The 18,721-nt window shown below is 40.8% G+C and overlaps 1 protein-coding gene across 5 annotated transcripts in view; it reads left to right on the forward strand.

Annotated features, from left to right (window-relative positions):
• The window catches only part of ankrd12 (ankyrin repeat domain 12), a 76,436-nt gene that overhangs the window by 24,887 nt on the left and 32,828 nt on the right, over nucleotides 1–18,721 (forward strand). The gene's annotated exons all lie outside the window — the stretch shown is intronic.

The following is an 18,721-nucleotide window of genomic DNA, read 5'->3' on the forward strand; positions in this document are numbered from 1 at the left end:
CCCCATGCGGAATTGTCTAGTATTATAGAAGCTATATATCCACAGAAGAGGCACTTATATTATAGAAGCTATATATCCACAGAAGAGGCACTTATATTATAGAGGCTTATATTATATTATTATAGCCTCTTATATTAGTTAGAGGCTATATGCAAGTATCCACAGAAGAGTGATACTGGGAATAAAACCAGAAATAAACCTGGTCCAAACCAATCACCATATTACGCAACAGGAACATTGTAATTGCGGTATTTGCTAACCTAGCTTAAATAGCCCTGGTTTATTCTAAGACTGCATGGGGCTGCAAATTAAGTTCCTATTTTCTGTTTTCGGTGATCATATCTGGAACCCTCATCCGAAACGGTCAAATATTTCCTCGAGTCTCTCATTCAGCTCAATGCTATTGTCACTACGTCCGTGAACATTATGAGCTGTGACACAAGGTTAGCCGAGGCTAAAGCTGGGAGGTATACCATCATGGATCCATGCGACGGTATGGATTTTTAACAATACTGCTGTCCATGAGGTATAACGTCAGTGACCAAATGCGTCCACAGTTTTATAGGATTCTATCACATTTTCATAACGATAGCGAATATAACTTACCCTGCGCCGTTTTCATTGAGGTTTCTTACAAATTAACAATGTTTTATTTGTCCTTTTATATGCGGATAACATTAAAATCTTAAATTGTACCATTATGTTCCCCTTTAGACAACAAACATAATGCTAATGATGCACTTTTGTTAAGATAATTAGGTGACTATTCTCGGTCACTGTACTCGGGTCGCATAAATAGTTTAACGCTCCTGTGTTCAGATCACGTTTTCCTCACCTTTACTCCGGTGCTGACCTGTGAACTAGGCGAAAAAAGGTCTTGGAATTTGTAGTCCTTTTTTGTTTTAACCTGTTTTCATCCTTTTTAAATCAATGCTGCCATCTACTGTCAACAGAAAGGTAGTGTATAACGTTAAGTTGATTTATAGATGGGCCCCCCACAGGTCATTTTCAGTTCAAAACCCAAATGTATATGTTTTTCTAATTAGTTATTTTTGTTAAAATGGAAAATATAAAAAAATTGTAAATGGTTTTAGCTTCATCACTGCTAACACTGAATTAAGTACAACAACAGTACTGTCATTTATATTGTCTAACAAACAAATACTAATCACAATCACTTGTCACATCAAATTTAACAACAGCCAGCACTTCATAACATTTTATAAACAATATATATATATAACAATATAATAAACGTATAACTTAAAACAATATAAACTATACAATATCAACTATTTACAGCACACCATACATATTTATTTTTTCATTCATACTCATTCATCCAAACACCAGTAACACCAGAAGCTGGCATTGTCGTCGTCCTCCTCCCACTCTACACAAATGGTGTGGAACAATTTGTGACAGTTGTCACACTGGACCCACGACACCAAACCCTCGGAGTCCGCAGGGGGGTCCGCCTTTTTACATTGGCCACACCGCCAGATCCCCAGCTTCTGCCTCTTGGTGGTGTGACCTTGCAGTTAAAAAGAAAATTATTATTATGACACTGCTTGAATACAATATACCAATAATAAATATGAATAACTATCTATATAGTACTTTTCACACATGGACCATAGTTCAAAGTGCCCCACAGCAATTCGTATAAAATCAGCACATTTTTGACCAAATAAAAAACAAACTAAAAAACATAGGTAACGTACCGATGGGTGTCGTGGGTCTGGCGTGGGAGGAGGAGGAAGTCGATGCTCCTGACGGTCCAGGAATACAGGAGGCTGCAGACACAATAAGGGGAGCACCACTCAAAAGTCAATTTTGTTTGGTTTGGTAAATATTGTGCTATGAACAGTCTATCAGTGTACTGTATGTGTGTAGGGGCGGCAGGTACAATAAGAGTTTTTTTTCCTCAGTTAGTTTACTATTTACAATTTCTTTTAGAGAGTTGTTTCATTTGCACTAATATTTGTGTACCATCTTAGACCAGAGGAATAACATGTATGAATTCTGAAATTGGCCGTAGTTCCTTGTTTGTAACATATCTGTGTAATTTGGATTCATAAAACGGATAACTGAAGCCTTCCAAAATAATTAAGTGACATTAATAGCTTATTCTACACAAAATATCACCACACATACCATGGTGAGAGAGTGGGACAGCCAGGTTGCAGTGGGCACGGCTATGCTCTGAAGAGAGATAAAGTACATTTTGGTTTAGCATAATATACATTTAAAATGACAAATGCATGATGCATTTAAAAATGATAGGGCCTAACAAAAATAATAGTTGGTTTCAGGTTGGTTGTCAGTTTGGCCATGGGTAGGTAGGGAATTTATTTTATTTTATTTTTTTATTTTATTCTTTCCCACGGCGACTATGGATAGGGAATTTCTTTATTTAATTAAAATGTTCACAACAACATGGATGCATGTACTCTGCCAGCATGTTTAATATCCATAATACTAAATGTTTGACTAAGATTTCTATGAAACGTTATTCTAATTAAAAAAAAAAAAAACAGATTTTTTTTTTTTTTTTTTTTTAATATATAATTTTTTTTTAAAAACTCATAAAATATATTGGGTCGCACCTAAATCGGCAGGGTCGGTCGGCAACCTGAAACCAACCATTATTTTTGTTAGGCCTAGTGTCCCACAGTTGTTTGAAAAAGCTTACGGTGGAAGGGAGAGGAAGTTGGCTGGGACACTCGGTGGCTGCACTGCGGTGGGACTGCCGGCTCTGAGAAAATTGTTAAGAAACAATAAAACATGATTATTTATTCATATGAAAAATGTATACTTTTTTGCTAACTGAGAATGTTGTCTTAAAAACCACTCAAAATCAGTTCATTATTATCTTTTTTTTCTTAGATTATTTTCGCGCCACCTCCGTTCATCACTTCAGACAAACTTAGATATCTTCTTAAGATTACAATGTATTTACACATTTTCGTCGGACAAAACACTGGCTATATATGCTAGCAACATAACCAAACTATCTGACTATCTTGGGGCGAGTGGGAGTTAATGGTTATCGATTAAGATGCTACTTTTACTTGGAAAACATCGTCGCCCAGAACACATTCTAACAATTATAACTTTGTACTGGTACAAACGTTCATATCTAATAGTCTTTAGATTACTAAATATAGATGAATACTCATGAAATTTGATATATATACTCTAAAATAAGTGATTTCATATATCCTACCTTTCGACGTCAAAATCTGGTGCTGTGAGTAAATATCCAGAATGCCATGCAAAATGGGGTGTGACCGAATTTGGTTTTGGGCGTTCCCAGACAGAGAGTGACCGAGATTGGTTTACGTTCCGTTATACATAGTCTTAAAAAAAATAAACTAGCCTACTTTTTCTAGTTAATAAGAAATCCTTGCACACACTATTGAAAAGTAAAATGGCACAGTGACAAAAACAGCATATTGTGATGTGATATTGTGGCCAGATCGCCCAGCCGCACTAGGCTTTGATGTGGAGCCGGCGCACCTGGAATATGCAGAGGCAAAGATCAGTTTATGGAAGTAGGCCTAATCCTCTGAGACTATGAAGAAAATACACAACAATGGGACTTGGGTGGTTTTAAAAAAACAAAAGGAACATGCTAGTTCCCGTAATACCAGGCAGAGCCGTTGCTCGAATCTGCGTCGTACGAGTTCTTCTAGGGCCCGGTACCTTTCTGTGTGCTGCAGTGAAAAGGGTCTTGTGAAACCGCGAGTGCTGTTGATGATATGAAGTGTCCCTGGCGTTGCTCGGCCCCGGCCTATCTGCCACTGCCTTTGGCAGGCGAGCAAAGTATCTGCGTCTGAGAGGCCCAGCTAGAATGTGAGTCCACAGCCGTGTGTGTGTGCGTGTGGAGAGGGTGGAGCCTACTGATTACACAACGTGTGCTTGTCTTGCCAGCAGCAGAATGTGTGCAGAGAGCATTGTTTTTGTTTTAGTAGGTAGATACTCGTATCTTGGCGTGTCTTAACGGTTGTAGGTCACACAGACGTTGGCTTGAGAACCATGTGCTTTTTCGAGAGTTGACAAGGTTCATTAACCCCTGAACTCCTCACTGGGAACTCCAGGGAAGCACAGAATGAATGGAGAAAAGGTACATTTGTAATGGGCTGAAATCTATATATTTTTTTATGAGTCTAAGAAGTCACTTTTTATGAATGAGCAACTAGAAAGATGTGTGCCTTTTTTATTGATAGTTTAACACTTTCCGTGCCAGCCATGCGGTGCCTAGGAACCCCGTTGCGTGCCACTGCTATATTCAATGACAGAGCTCTCATATTTGCGAACGCATAAACTATATCTTATATTATGGCTATGTGTCTAATATGGCCGTCGCTTATTTATTATTTGACTTGTTTGCAGTCAACATTGTCGAAACTGATTGTTTTTTAATCTGTTCATTTCCGTTTATATCATTTTGAAAAACGCTAGTTTTTTGAAAGTTTCAGAAAAAAAAAGATTCTGTGATAAACGCCCTTTACTGGAATACACTGGAATACACAAAACACGTTGTCATTTTTCTGCCTATTTATGAATTGTTTTAAAAAAACGCTAAGATTATCAACTACTTATGCACGCTATAGAAGCGGGCTGAAAAATCTATTTTCTTTTTTCCTGATCGCACACACACACATACACACATATGGCACACGCTGATATATAGGTGAAAATAGCTCTGATTATCCCAAGACTGGACAAATAGATTCCTTACCTCAGATCAGATGTTCTCCAAAAAGATTATTCCAATTCCTGATCGCCATTCCAAATATCGATCGCGTTTATTGATCCAACACTGGGTACTGGAAACTAGGGGTGCACCGAGATATCGGTCGGGTATCGGTATCGGCCGATAAGTGCCTTGTTGACTGCCATCGGCCCATCGGCCGATAAGCTCAAATGTGCCGATGGCAGTAGCCGATAAATATCCATCAATTTGTGTCGCGTCAATCTGGCCCACACATTCAAACTTTGAAAAAAGTTTCAGTCAAGCGACCTGCACAACGCTGCCCCCCCACACACACGCTACTGCATCAAAGTTACTACTTATGATTAACAACGGCATTCGTTTTGTGGCATTAACATTATATAGTGTTATATGTGCCTCCTCCTGGTGATTTGGGCCTCTTGGGCTTTTTGTGAAGCCAACAGTCACCAACCTAGGGGTGAAATTCGATTGTGACCTAAAGCTGGACAAGCAGATCAATACTGTGGTGGGAAGGAGCTTTTTCCAGCTTAGGAGGCTGTCCAAGGTCAAACCTTTTTTATCCCGTTCCGTTTTTGAAACGGTTATCCATGCTTTTATGACCTCTCGCCTTTGCCCTGTACGTGGGCGTCAGTCAGGCCTCCCTCTCTCGTTTGCAGTTGGTGCAAAACGCCGCTGCCCGTCTGCTGACTGGAACGCGAAAGAGGGAGCACATTTCCCCTGTGCTGGCTGCCCTCCACTGGCTTCCTGTGCGTTTTAGGATTGATTTTAAGGTTTTACTGTTTGTTTTTAAATGTTTGAACGGCTTGGCACCGGGTTACCTCTCAGACCTGCTGGAACCCTATGTTCCTCTAAGGTCCCTCAGGTCCTCTGACCAGCTCCTCTTGGCCGTTCCAAACTCCAGGCTGAAGCTTAGGGGGGACCGTGCTTTTGCAGTGGCAGCCCCAAAGCTCTGGAATGAGCTGCCACTGCATGTTAGGCAGGCCCCCACTCTGCAGGTGTTTAAAATCACGCCTAAAAACACACTTATTTGCTCTGGCTTTTGTTTTTTAAACCGTTTTTTGAGAGATTGGCCTTTTTATGTGACACATTGTACTGTTTTATGTGTTTTTATTACATTTTTATGTTTTATGTTTTATCCTATGTTTGTGGACTTGTACAGCACTTTGCTCAACTTTGTTGTTTTAAATGTGCTATATAAATAAAGTGGATTGGATTGGATATAGTTACACGTTCAATAACATCAGCGTATTTACCCGAACATAGCAAGCATTACTCATTCATATCTCTCACTTCCTTCCTTTGCTCAGAGAGCCCGTACTGAATTGTACCCATTCTGCAATCTGTTAACACTTTCTATGCCACTCACGAGTTTTCTCGGAATTATTAACACTTTAACCGCCGAAAACGCCGGAACTCGTCATTCCCCGCCATGCTCATTCCGCCGAGGACGCCTTAACTCGTCTTTGATGTCAATATTTCAAAAATCTGTCATCGAAATCATATTTCCTTTCCGGAGCTCTGAGACACAGTGCTGATCTCCTCTCAACTCTCTAGCGGTTCAAGAGCGCCATCTGGTGGCCGATCGGCAGATCGCCAACCGGATATTAACCTTTGAACCAGTAGTACTCATGCAAATGTGGTCCGGCCACTCTCTATAGCTCCCGCGACTCCATCTTGAAACACTGGATAATAGATCGCTCGCCCTAACTCAATAAACAACGTTATTTGGACGTATATACTATTATACAACCTGGAAATGGATCGGGCATTTCTACATCCCATAATCGAAAACGGTCTACTCCACGCTGATCGTCCAACGGCGCGAGGAACATACGGTAAGATTCAGCGTTATATTCTAACGTGTTCAATATAAACTGCTATGATGAACATATGACCCACTATGGATGAATCATCTAACTCTGCCCACGGAATTATAAACTATCCCCCGCCCATCCGGTCATCATCAGATCATACGTAGATCATTCTAGAAGTACGTCCAGTTGAAATTTTTCATCTCGCGCCGATCGCTACCAAACTGTATTTCATCATCAATATAATGCATTTAGGGCTATAACTCACGTTCTGAAGAAAGCTGCAGAAAACGATAAAAACATACTTATACTTTAGACCATATTTTAGTATGAATGTGAATGAAAAACTTTAACGTTGCTACACCCTGAACAATACATATAGGACATTGAATGGGCCATAATAATGGCAATGTAGCAATAGAATTTAAAAAGTTATAGCCCTGCAAAGAAGGGGAACTTCTCCATAGACAAATAGAGCTGGCGAGGGATGGTAAATTATGAATTTAACCCATGGCGATCAAAGTGTTAATATCTCGCTGAAAGCCACTCACGAGATTTCTCTGATTTTTTTTTTTTTTTTTTTTTTTTTTTTTTTGCGATCTGAAATCATATTGCATCACGCGAGCCTACCCTAGTCTACCAGAGTGCCGCCGGCGATCAGATGTGGAAAAAAGCGCCCCCTATCGTCTCCCAGATGACATAAGGGATTTTGGAATGGACTCAATGAAAATGGATGGGGAAAAAAATCGGGATGCAGGTGTCCAGACTGAAGTACATCTGGCCCTTGTGAACATGAATACACGTGTCTACTGTCTAGTGTTGGAACTAGGGCTGCAACGATTAGTCGATATGAAAAATCGTCCACGAGAAATTGTTGCGTCGATTAGTCATTAAAAAATTAAATAAAAAAACATAATTTTTTAACTACCTATCTTTGTGAAAGTGGCTTCTCAGCTCTGGTCCAGCCAGCTGAAGACTTCTTAGCTTAACATAACAGACCGACAGTAAGTTTGGGGGAACTAATGAGATAACTGGGGATGTTGTTTGGTCCTGACAAGAGTATATCATGCCCTGTTTAGACGGAAACGCTAGCAGGTGAATCCGCAAAAAAAAAAATTCGGATGTGCCTTTCGTTTATACGGAAACAGCGTTTTTACGGGGTGAAACCGCAAGAAAGTGAGACCACCTTCCAGGGTGGAATTCCTAGAAACGATAAACCTTTGCGCTCATCTAAACTGTCAAACCGCATAAAACGATGACGAAAGGGTTGTCAAGGCTCTCGTCGCGAGTACTGCTTACATCACAGGTATGCGCCAGTAGCCTAGAAGCGTAAAACAAAGCATGTCTGATTCTATCCATGGCGATCACCTGAAGGCTACATTGGCAGTACTTTTAAATACACAAGAATCTGTCCCGCGGCTATCGCAACTATTAGTGACTGGACCCACTGTCTGTGAGTGACTCTGCTTTGGTCCAATCACATTCCCCACCCACAGTCTGCGAATCAGAGGCAGAGTAGGGCGGGTCTTCACAGCACGTCTGGTTGTCTCAACGACCTGAGGTGATCTGATTGGCCACTGACGTTTCTGGTCATGTGACATCTGCGCCAATCGTGTGACAGCGGGGCTCCGTCGTCTCGAGTCTTTCAGCCTCGTCTGCACGCAGAATTCCATCCCAAAACACTAGTCTAAACGCAAAATTAAAAGTGAGACCGCAAGACGACTTTTGCGGTTTCTGTTCAGACTCTCTCCGTCTAAACGTAGCCTCAAAGCAACTCTGAGGTCATGCTCAATGTCCAATCTGTTCCTCTGCTCTGTCTTCAGCTGGACCAGAGCTGAGAAGCCACTTTCACAAAGATAGGTAGTGAAAAGAAAAAAAAGAAAATTATATCTATATATTTTTTATTTTATTTTTATAAATATAATTGTTTTTCGATTAGTCGACTAATCGAAAAAATAATCGACAGATTAGTCGACTACCAAAATAGTCATTAGTTGCAGCCCTAGTTGGAACACGCGCTTTGAAAAGTGGGATGCTTATTTGGCTACACCTCCTGTCCTACTAGTGTAGCTTTCTGAAGATTTACGGGATTTATTACTACGCCCCACTATCCGCTGGGTGCATACTATGACCTTTATCATGTTTTGTAACAGATTACAGAAATTCAAGAAGCCTATTGGAACGTGAGGTTCTGATATGATTTGATTAATATATCTACATTATTTTATCCCACTTTATGCTTTGATCTTGCTGTTTGTTTTACACTGATTTTATGTCTTATTTCTTAACGATGTAAAGCACTTTGAACTGCAATCCCCTGTGAAAGATGCTACACAAATAAAGTTATTATTAATAATAACTATGTATAGCACCTTTCATACAGCGGATTGCAGTTCAAAGTGCTTTACATCAGTAGCTGGTAGCTTGATAAATGAATTGCAACAATTTAACTATTTAAATTAGCCATTATTGTCTGAGTCTCCCTTAGGAGTCTTGGGCATCGAGAGACACGGGTGACATAGCAACACACAGCCGCTCAATATACACACAATATATCCATATACATGTAGAATCAAACTACAGTTAACATGCAGTGTCACAATATATACACGTAGAATCAAACTACAGTTAACATGCAGTGTCACAATATATACATGTAGATTCAAACTACAGTTAACATGCAGTGTCACACAATATATACATGTAGAATCAAACTACAGTTAACATGCAGTGTCACACAATATATGTATTAGGGCTGACCCCTATTAGTCGACTAATCGCGATCGAAAGGAGCCGTAGTCGACTGCCAACCTCTTAGTCGAATGCAATTTTTTTTTATTGTTATTATTTAAAAATTTGTATCATTCTTTCCAAAAGAAAATAGGCCTAGAAGCGTGGCTAACGCTAATGGCTCGCATACCAGAGGCTAACTGCCTAAGAAAACAGGCACGGAGGCACTGAAAGAGGATTTCACCCATCTAATGAACACACTAGACTAGACAAATATCAAGATGTATCCATCAGTGGACCAATTGCATGCTTTTGCAGAGGACAAGAAGCCTTCCGTCGACTCCTTCAGACATTAAGCACCCCCACAGCCCAAATGGAATGGGAAACATTTTTTTTTTGTTTTTATTTTTTAAACATAACATACAATTAGATATACAAGTATTAATTAACAGTACACATCCAATGAAATCACAATTTAAAAAAAATTTAGCATATGAGATATACACCTAATACTTGCTATCTAATACCCTACATACATATGCTCTCGCTCTTAGCTGTATAGGGACTGCAAACTCAAAAACATCATTCAACAGCAATACAGAGGGGTGTACAGGTATATTCAGAATTAAGAAATTTGATACCGGTAATTGCTGGGACACTTCTTTCCAGAATATCTTAACTGGTGGGCAATCCCAGTACATGTGCATAAATGTACCCTCATCCCCATTTGTACATAAGGAGCATCTGGAGTCTTGTTTAAGTCCCATTCTGTTCAATCTTATAGGAGTCTGGTATGTCCTATGAATATAGTTGAGATTAATTTGTTGATGGTCCGGGTTACGTGACGCAAGTCGAACGTTTGCCCAGGCTTCTTGCCAATCAAAATGTATTTCCAGGTCTGGTATATCCCTCCTCCAGACTGAGTCTAGGGGGAGGATTCCATACGAGGACGTTAGTAATTGATGATAAAAATCTGATACAAAACCTCTCGATGTTTCTCTTTCATAGAAGAATTTGTGGCATCTGTGGTGTTCAATTGGTATCCATAATGGGACTCCATGAGCCTTCAAACATACCAATAACTGTGCGTAAAAATAATATGTGGAACTGGTGAGATACATTTTTTTATGTATGTCTTCTAGGGCTGCAACGATTAGTCGACATAATCGACGACGTCGATTATAAAAAATTGTCGACGAGAAATTGTTGCGTCGATTAGTCATTAAAATTTTTTTTTTTTTTTTTTTTTTTTTTTTTTTTTTGTGCACTACCTATCATTGTGAGAGTGGCTTCTCAGGGTTCCAGACAACATCATAACATGATGATCCCATAGCAAATTTTGGACATTGAAAACATTGTTCCCCTGCAGGAGATGATGATCAGACTAGACACACAATACATTACACACGCACTCCTCTCACTCACACACAGCGATCAGAGTAAGACACACACATACACACTCCTCTCACTCACACACAGCGATCAGAGTAAGACACACACACATACACACTCCTCTCACTCACACACAGCGATCAGAGTAAGACACACACACATTCACACTCCTCTCTCTCACACACAGCGATCAGAGTAAGACACACACACATTCACACTCCTCTCACTCACACACAGCGATCAGAGTAAGACACACACACATACACAAATTACACAGTACACACCTCTCACTCACACAGCGATCAGAGTAAGACACACACACAAATTACACAGTACACACACTCCTCTCACTCACACAGCGATCAGAGTAAGACATACACACACACACGGACTCCTCTCACACACAGCAAACAAAAGTTATTTAAAGTACACTTCCACTTTAATTTGTATTATTTAATTTATTTATCTTGTTATGAGTGATTGCTGTATTGTTCTTCAAATACATTTTCATTTAAAGTGGCTTAAAGATCCAAATTCAAATGTTTCATGAGTCATTATTTTAATTTGCTATGGGATCATCATGTTATGATGTTGTTGTTTGGTCCTGACAAGAGTCTCAAAGTCTGGGGTGATGGTAGACAAGCAACTCTGAGGTCATGCTCAATGTCCAATCTGTTCCTCTGCTCTGTCTTCAGCTGGACCAGAGCTGAGAAGCCACTTTCACAAAGATAGGTAATTAAAAAAAAATCCTTTTTTTTTTTTTTTTTTTTTTTTTTTTTTTTACATTGGTTTTCGATTAGTCGACTAATCGAAAAAATAATCGGCAGATTAGTCGACTACCAAATTAGTCATTAGTTGCAGCCCTAATGTCTTCATATCTACAAAAACCCTGTTTGTTAAACATCTCCTAATGTGTGTATGGCCCTGCTTTTCCCATTTAGGGTATCTTATAGGTCGTTTTCCAATCAGGAGTGCATTGTTATTGAATAAATGACTATGCCATTTATGTGGGTTAGAATATTTTTTTTGTGTTTCACGCCATATCCGGATCGCATGAGTAATAATGGGGGAATGGGAAAACATTTATACTTTTTCTTTTCTTTAAACAATTTTTTTTCATAGTCTACTATCTGCTAATTTCGGCCAATCAATGTCGACTATCCAAATCCTTAGTTGGGGACAGCCCTAATATGTGTATACATGTAGAATCAAACTACAGTTAACATGCAGTGTCACAATATGTTAGAGCTGGGCTAGGGGTGGACGGTATGGTCTAAAATTTATATCACGGTATAATTTGAAGCATAGACGGTAACGGTATATATCACGGTATCAGTGTTTCCGTTTTTTTTGCCTGATAGGCAGGCTATATAAAGAATGACATCCTCAAGGCATGTAGATTTATAATATTTTAACTTAAAACTAGGCTACTTTTGCGTATAAAGTCATTATATTCCAAATAAAATAAGTCCCGAGTCGAGACTCCGTCCTGCTCCCATTGCAAACAGCGGGGCTGGATTTTGCTAGAAGCATATGTAGCTGCAGAGCCGCAGAGCCATGGGCGCTTTCAGGTCTGGTCACAATTCAGCCGTTGGGTGGGGGGGGCGCTGTTGAGCGGGCCTGTGACCAGACCTAAAAGCGCCCCCGGTTCTGCGGCTCTGCAGCTGCATATGCTTCTAGCAAAATCCAGCCCCGCTGTTTGCAATGGGAGCAGGACGTCCACCCGCTGCAGCCGTCGTTATCATAACACTACACACATATCATAATGTTTACAGCAAACTGTAGTTGATCACCAGGTATGTTTTATTAACGTAGAATAATTCATATAAGAAAAACGATGGGGAAATCCCTTACCTTTCTCCACTGGTTAAAAATGCCAGGAACTGAAATTGAAACTTGCTGTGCGCCGCGGTGATATGTGTTTATTATGAAATGACAATTGCGTGTTGACACGCGCCCACTGCGCGAAGCCTCCTAAATAACTTTTTCCAGTTTGCACATATCTATGACAAATTCTATCTATTTTTAGGGGCAAATGCGATTGAAATAGTCGCGCTGTGGTTACATGACGTCATTGCTATTTTAGAGCTGCCCTACCGGTTACACGGTATAGTCAAAATCCATACCGTAGAGCAAATTCATACCGTATACCGTTTATACCGTCCACCCCTAAGCTGGGCCGTTAACGGCGTTAACGTGCTGCGTTAACGCGAGACTAGTATCGTGCGATAATATAATTGACGCCGTTAATCTTTTTCTCAACGTTGGGTCTGTATTGTCCTTAAATACTTGCCGTAGTTCACAGCTGTGGTTCCCGGAAGTGATTGCACGTATGTACCGGAGCTGTAGTCAGAATAATGTGTTAAACTAAACGTAGGGCTGACCTTCTAAGCTTTTTTTGGCAATCTAAGCTTCGGGGCCGAGCTTCGATTTTAATTTGAAGCTTCGATTAAAAAATAAAAATTATATATATATATATATTTTTTTTAATCTTATGTTGTGGGACTTGTACAGCACTTTGGTAAACTTTGTTGTTTTTAAATGTGCTCTATAAATAAAGTGGATTGGATTAATTAATTAAGTAGCCCCTTTCGTGACTGTGACGTAGCCAACAAGGTTTCACTCGGCTGTGTGATTTAATTCAAGGTGGATCGCTGTTGTCATTTGTACAACTTCAGATTTCATGGGAACTACCAATCCCCCAAATCAAGAATGTTTAAGATGAATGAAGTAATGATAATGATTTGAAATATGGCCTGTGTAGACTAAACTATGCACAGAATTATGTCAGTCTACAAGGTCTGGATTCTACATGGTCCGGCAGCGGCAATGTAGACCTTGTAGACTCCACTAGAGACCAATTATCAGTGAATGTTCATGCATTTTTAAGAAGGGCTACTTCCACAAAAAAACAAAGAACTCACCAAAACATCTCCGTAGCACCTTATCTAAATGTTTTATTTCATATATGGAGATTCATATTTATTTATGTATTGCATGCATTTCTACATTTTATTTCCTATTTTGTTTATTCATCCCAGTATCTTTCTTTCTTATGTGTGGAATTCTACAAGGCATGTAGGTGTATATGTGTTTGAGGATGATATCCTTCAAACAGGCAATAGTGATGATATAATTTGGGCAGTGCTGAGCTGGGTTACTTTCCTTTAGTGTATTTGTCCCCCGGCCCCACCCAATGGCCCCATACACACACACACACACACACACACACACACACACACACACACACACACACACACACACACACACACACACACACACACACACACACACACACACACACACACACACACACACACACACACACACACACACACACACACACACACACACACACACACACACACACACACACACACACACACACACACACACACACACACACACACACACACACACACACACACACACACACACACACACACACACACACACACACACACACACACACACACACACACACACACACACACACACACACACACACACACACACACACACACACACACACACACACACACACACACACACACACACACACACACACACACACACACACACACACACACACACACACACACACACACACACACACACACACACACACACACACACACACACACACACACACACACACACACACACACACACACACACACACACACACACCACACACACACACAAATCGAAGTAAAAAATAAAAATGAAAAGCGAAAAGCGAGAGACTAAACCTAACCTCTTGTTGTTGTTAGCTTACATGCTAACGTGAATGGGATCGACCATAGCATTGCGGCTAGGCTAGCTACCATAGCAGTACAGCAGCTAGTTGAATGGATACACGTTATTTAACATTGCAGAATGGGTACAATACGGCTCAATACAAACGGTTGTTAAGGGGGGGTGCAGAGTCATCAACACAATGTACCACCAAGAGCGGAGAGTTTATGGGCCCTTTCTCACTCACTGCTCTGTGTCGAATCAGACCTGGCTCGCATCAGAAAAGGGTCTGTCTGAGTGAGAACGCTGTCCCCCGTCCCCGCCCCCCGCTGATTCGTCCCCGGGGGCGCTGAACCTGGACCACTGAAATAGGTGGTCTCAGGCGCGCACCCGTGGTCGACCAGTAGATCAATGACATTCAATATAATGCATATAATCGATGCAGCAATGTTACTAGTAAAAGCTAACTAGCGTTTAGCCGTTAGCTTAGCGCTATCGTTAAAACGCTCAAAAGCGGACTCTACAACACCATCCATTCGTGATAAAATGGGGTGGGTTATATTGACAAGGCTTGACAACAGAGGTTCAAATATAACTTCATATTTATTGGCCATTTGTTCATTTTATATCAGCATCCAGAGTCCGCAGTCGTGTTAAGACATTCCTGTTTACATTTTCGGTTGACCAGTAGATCAATGACATTCAATATAATCGATGCGAGCAATGTTACTAGTAAAAGGTTAAGCTAACTAGCGTTAGCCGTTAGCTTAGCGTTATTGTTAACCCTGCAAAACGATCAAAAGCGGACTCTACAACAGAGTTCCATTCGTGAGAAAAGGGGGGTGGGTTATATTGACAAGGCTTGACAACAGAGGTTCAAATATAACTTCATATTTATTAGTTATTTGTTTCTTTATATCAGAATCCATTCTCCAGTCTCCGTGTTAACACTTCCTGTGTTTACATATCGAGCGTGACATCGACTACGGCAAGCTTACAAGCTCAAAGCGCAAACCGTAAACAAAACCCAGAGCGCACCCAGACTGAAGTGTGTACACAAACTAGAGGGGGGAGAGGGGGGGGAGTTCGCATCAGATCTCGGAACGGGCAGAACGGAACGAAATAGAAACGAATAGGGTGAGTGAGAAAGGGCCCTAAGTCTCTCAAAAAGCGAGAGACTAAACCTAAAGCTCTTGTTGTTAGCTTACATGCTAACGTGAATGGGATCGGCCATAGCATTGCGGCTAGCTACCATAGCAGTACAACAGCTAGTTGAATGGATACACGTTATTTCGATGGCACAAGCTTCGAACATAAAAAAAGATCGAAGTTAAATTATTTATTTTTTTAACACTTTGATCGCCATGGTTAAATTCATAATTTACCATCCCTCGCCATCTCTATTTGTCTATGGAGAAGTTCCCCTTCTTTGCAGGGCTATAACTTTTTTAATTGTATTGCTCAATTGACATTACCATGGCCCATTTCAAAGTCCTATATCTATTGTTCAGGGTGTATCAACGTTATACTTTTTCATTCACATATTCATACTAAAATACGGTCTAAAGTATAAGTATGTTTTTATCGTTTTCTGCAGCTTTCTCCAAAACTTGATTTATAGCCCCAAATGCATTATATTGATGATCAAATACAGTTTGGTAGGAATCTGTGCGAGATAAAAAATGTCAACTGGACGTGGTTCTAGGAGTTACTACGTATGATCTGATGTTGGGCGGGGGGTCGTTTATAATTCCGTGGGCAACATATCATTCATCTAGTGTGGGTGATATGATCATCAGAGCAGTTAGTAAAGAACACGTTGGAAAATAACGCTGGATCTTACCGTATCTTCCTTGCGCCGTTGGGCGATGAGCGTGGAGCAGAGATATTCCTATTATGGGATGTATAAATACCCGATCCATTTCCAGGTTGTATAATAGTATATACGTCCAAATCATGTTGTTTGTCGAGTTATTTGCACCGATCGGTGTTCACTGTGTCAAGATGGAGTCCTGCTAATGATAGCGAGTGCCCGGACGAAATATGGGTGAGCACCACTTCATCCACATGACTTCCTGTTGGGCGATCGGCCACCAGATGGCGCTCTTGAACCGTTAGAGAGTTGAGTGGAGCTCAGCAGTATATCTCAGGTCCCCGGGGGAGAAATATGATTTCGATCACAGATTTTTGAAATATTGATATCAAAGACGTGTTACAGCGTCTTCGGCAGAATGAGCATGGCGGGCAATGACGAGTTTCGGCGTTTCCGGCGATTAAAGTGTTAACTTCGATTTTTTTTTTTTTTTTAAATGTTCGAAGCTTGTGCCATCGAACGAAGCTTCGAAGTATTTAAGACAGCCCTAAACTAAAGTAACTTTAGTGGTCTGGTTATCATTGTTATACAGGTGAGGGTAAGAAGTCCTCAGGATATAACACAATTCGGCGATGAGGATGTCTGAATCTGCGCAATGCAAGAAAGAAGTCCGTTGAGAGCTTTGTTTACATTATTAACGTTAGCTTAGCGAGTTAGCATGTTAGCTCACGTTGATCGGGCGGCACTAGGAAACATCTACAAGAGGAGAAAATCCACTTTACACACTAAAGGAAGGATCGACTGGACTATCGTGAGTGTTTACAACAGAAATGGCTTGGGTTATTGGAAATATTGGACCGTTTGATGGCAATGTGGAGCAATATGAAATGAAAATGGGAGACCCTGATGTAAACAAGACAAACGTCTTTCTCTGGTCTGCATACCCTTAACAATTGTGTGTATTGAGCTGTACTCGGACTGTAGTACGCTGTTCAGTGTTCTCTTGGAGGTGGACCTGAGACTGTAGTAGCTGTTCAGTGTTCTCTTGGAGGTGGACCTGAGACTGCAGTAGCTGTTCAGTGTTCTCTTGGATGTGGACCTGAGACTGTAGTAGCTGTTCAGTGTTCTCTTGGAGGTGGACCTGAGACTGCAGTAGCTGTTCAGTGTTCTCTTGGATGTGGACCTGAGACTGTAGTAGCTGTTCAGTGTTCTCTTGGATGTGGACCTGAGACTGTAGTAGCTGTTCAGTGTTCTCTTGGAGGTGGACCTGAGACTGTAGTAGCTGTTCATTGTTCTCTTGGATGTCGACCTGAGACTGTAGTAGCTGTTCAGTGTTCTCTTCATTCATGGAACTGTTACACTGAGCTTGCACTGAATTTGTTGAGAAACCTGCTTCTGCAGCAGTCTGTGTGTGAGCAATCAGTCAGCAGCATTGTGAATTCAGAGATTCACTAAAGACACATTGAGAGACAGGTTTGTGTGTGGATTAAGAAATGAAGGTGCTTAAACCCTTTTGCTCTTTGGGGAGCATAGGTCATTCATGAAATCTCTCCAGCTGGTTCGGTGTTGGGCGATTTTCTCTGCTTCCTTCCATGATGTTCTTTCTTCCTTGAGATCCGCCTCGACAGACCTTCTCCAGCTGTTTCTGGGTCTTCCTGGCTTTCTCTTCCCCTGTGGGTTCCAGGTTAAGGCCTGCCTGGTTGTGTTGGAGGATGGTTTTCTCAGGGTGTGTCCAATCCAGCCCCATTTCCTGCGTTTGATTAGGGTTTCAAGTGGTTCTTGTTGAGTGGTTTGCCAGAGCTGTTCGTTTGTGATGGTGTTTGGCCAGTAGATTCCCAGGATGTGTCGTAAACATCTGTTTATGAAGGTTTGCAGTTTGTTTGAGGTTGCTTTTGTTGTTCTCCATGTTTCTGCTCCATATAATAGAACTGATTTGACATTGGTGTTGAAGATGCAGAGTTTGGTCTTTGTGGAGATGTGGTTTGAATTCCATGTTTGCTTCAGTATTAAAAATGCTGTTCTTGCCTTCCCTATTCTTGCTTTGATGTCTTTGTCGCTACCTCCGTCCTTCCCCACGATGCTTCCCAGAAATGAAATGAAGGTGCACAGAAGAAACTACTGACGACTCCGAGAGTGATTTGACACTGGAGAGAGCTGTCAATATCAGTGTAACAATGTTAATGGCATCAAAGGAAGGGCACAGAAAATTACGATAAATCTGGTTTTAAAAGAAACACTGGAAATTACAAAAAGAGAGACATGTTCATGCTGTTGAACAAGGAGATAGAACAGCTAGTGACTCCTCAGATGAAGAGGAGAGGATAAATCTCCTCCTCTGGTCATTATTTGGGTAGAACACATATTTTGAATGCCTTCGGCAGATTTTTTTTTTTTTTAGCCATTTTAATCTAGATTAATCTAGATCAATTCCAGGATTGCAGGTAGATTAATCTAGATTAAAAAATTGAATCTATGCCCAGCTCTACAATATATACA

The sequence above is a fragment of the Notolepis coatsorum genome, assembly GCF_963971535.1.
Source record: "Notolepis coatsorum genome assembly, chromosome: 13".
Lineage (NCBI taxonomy): Eukaryota > Metazoa > Chordata > Actinopteri > Aulopiformes > Paralepididae > Notolepis > Notolepis coatsorum.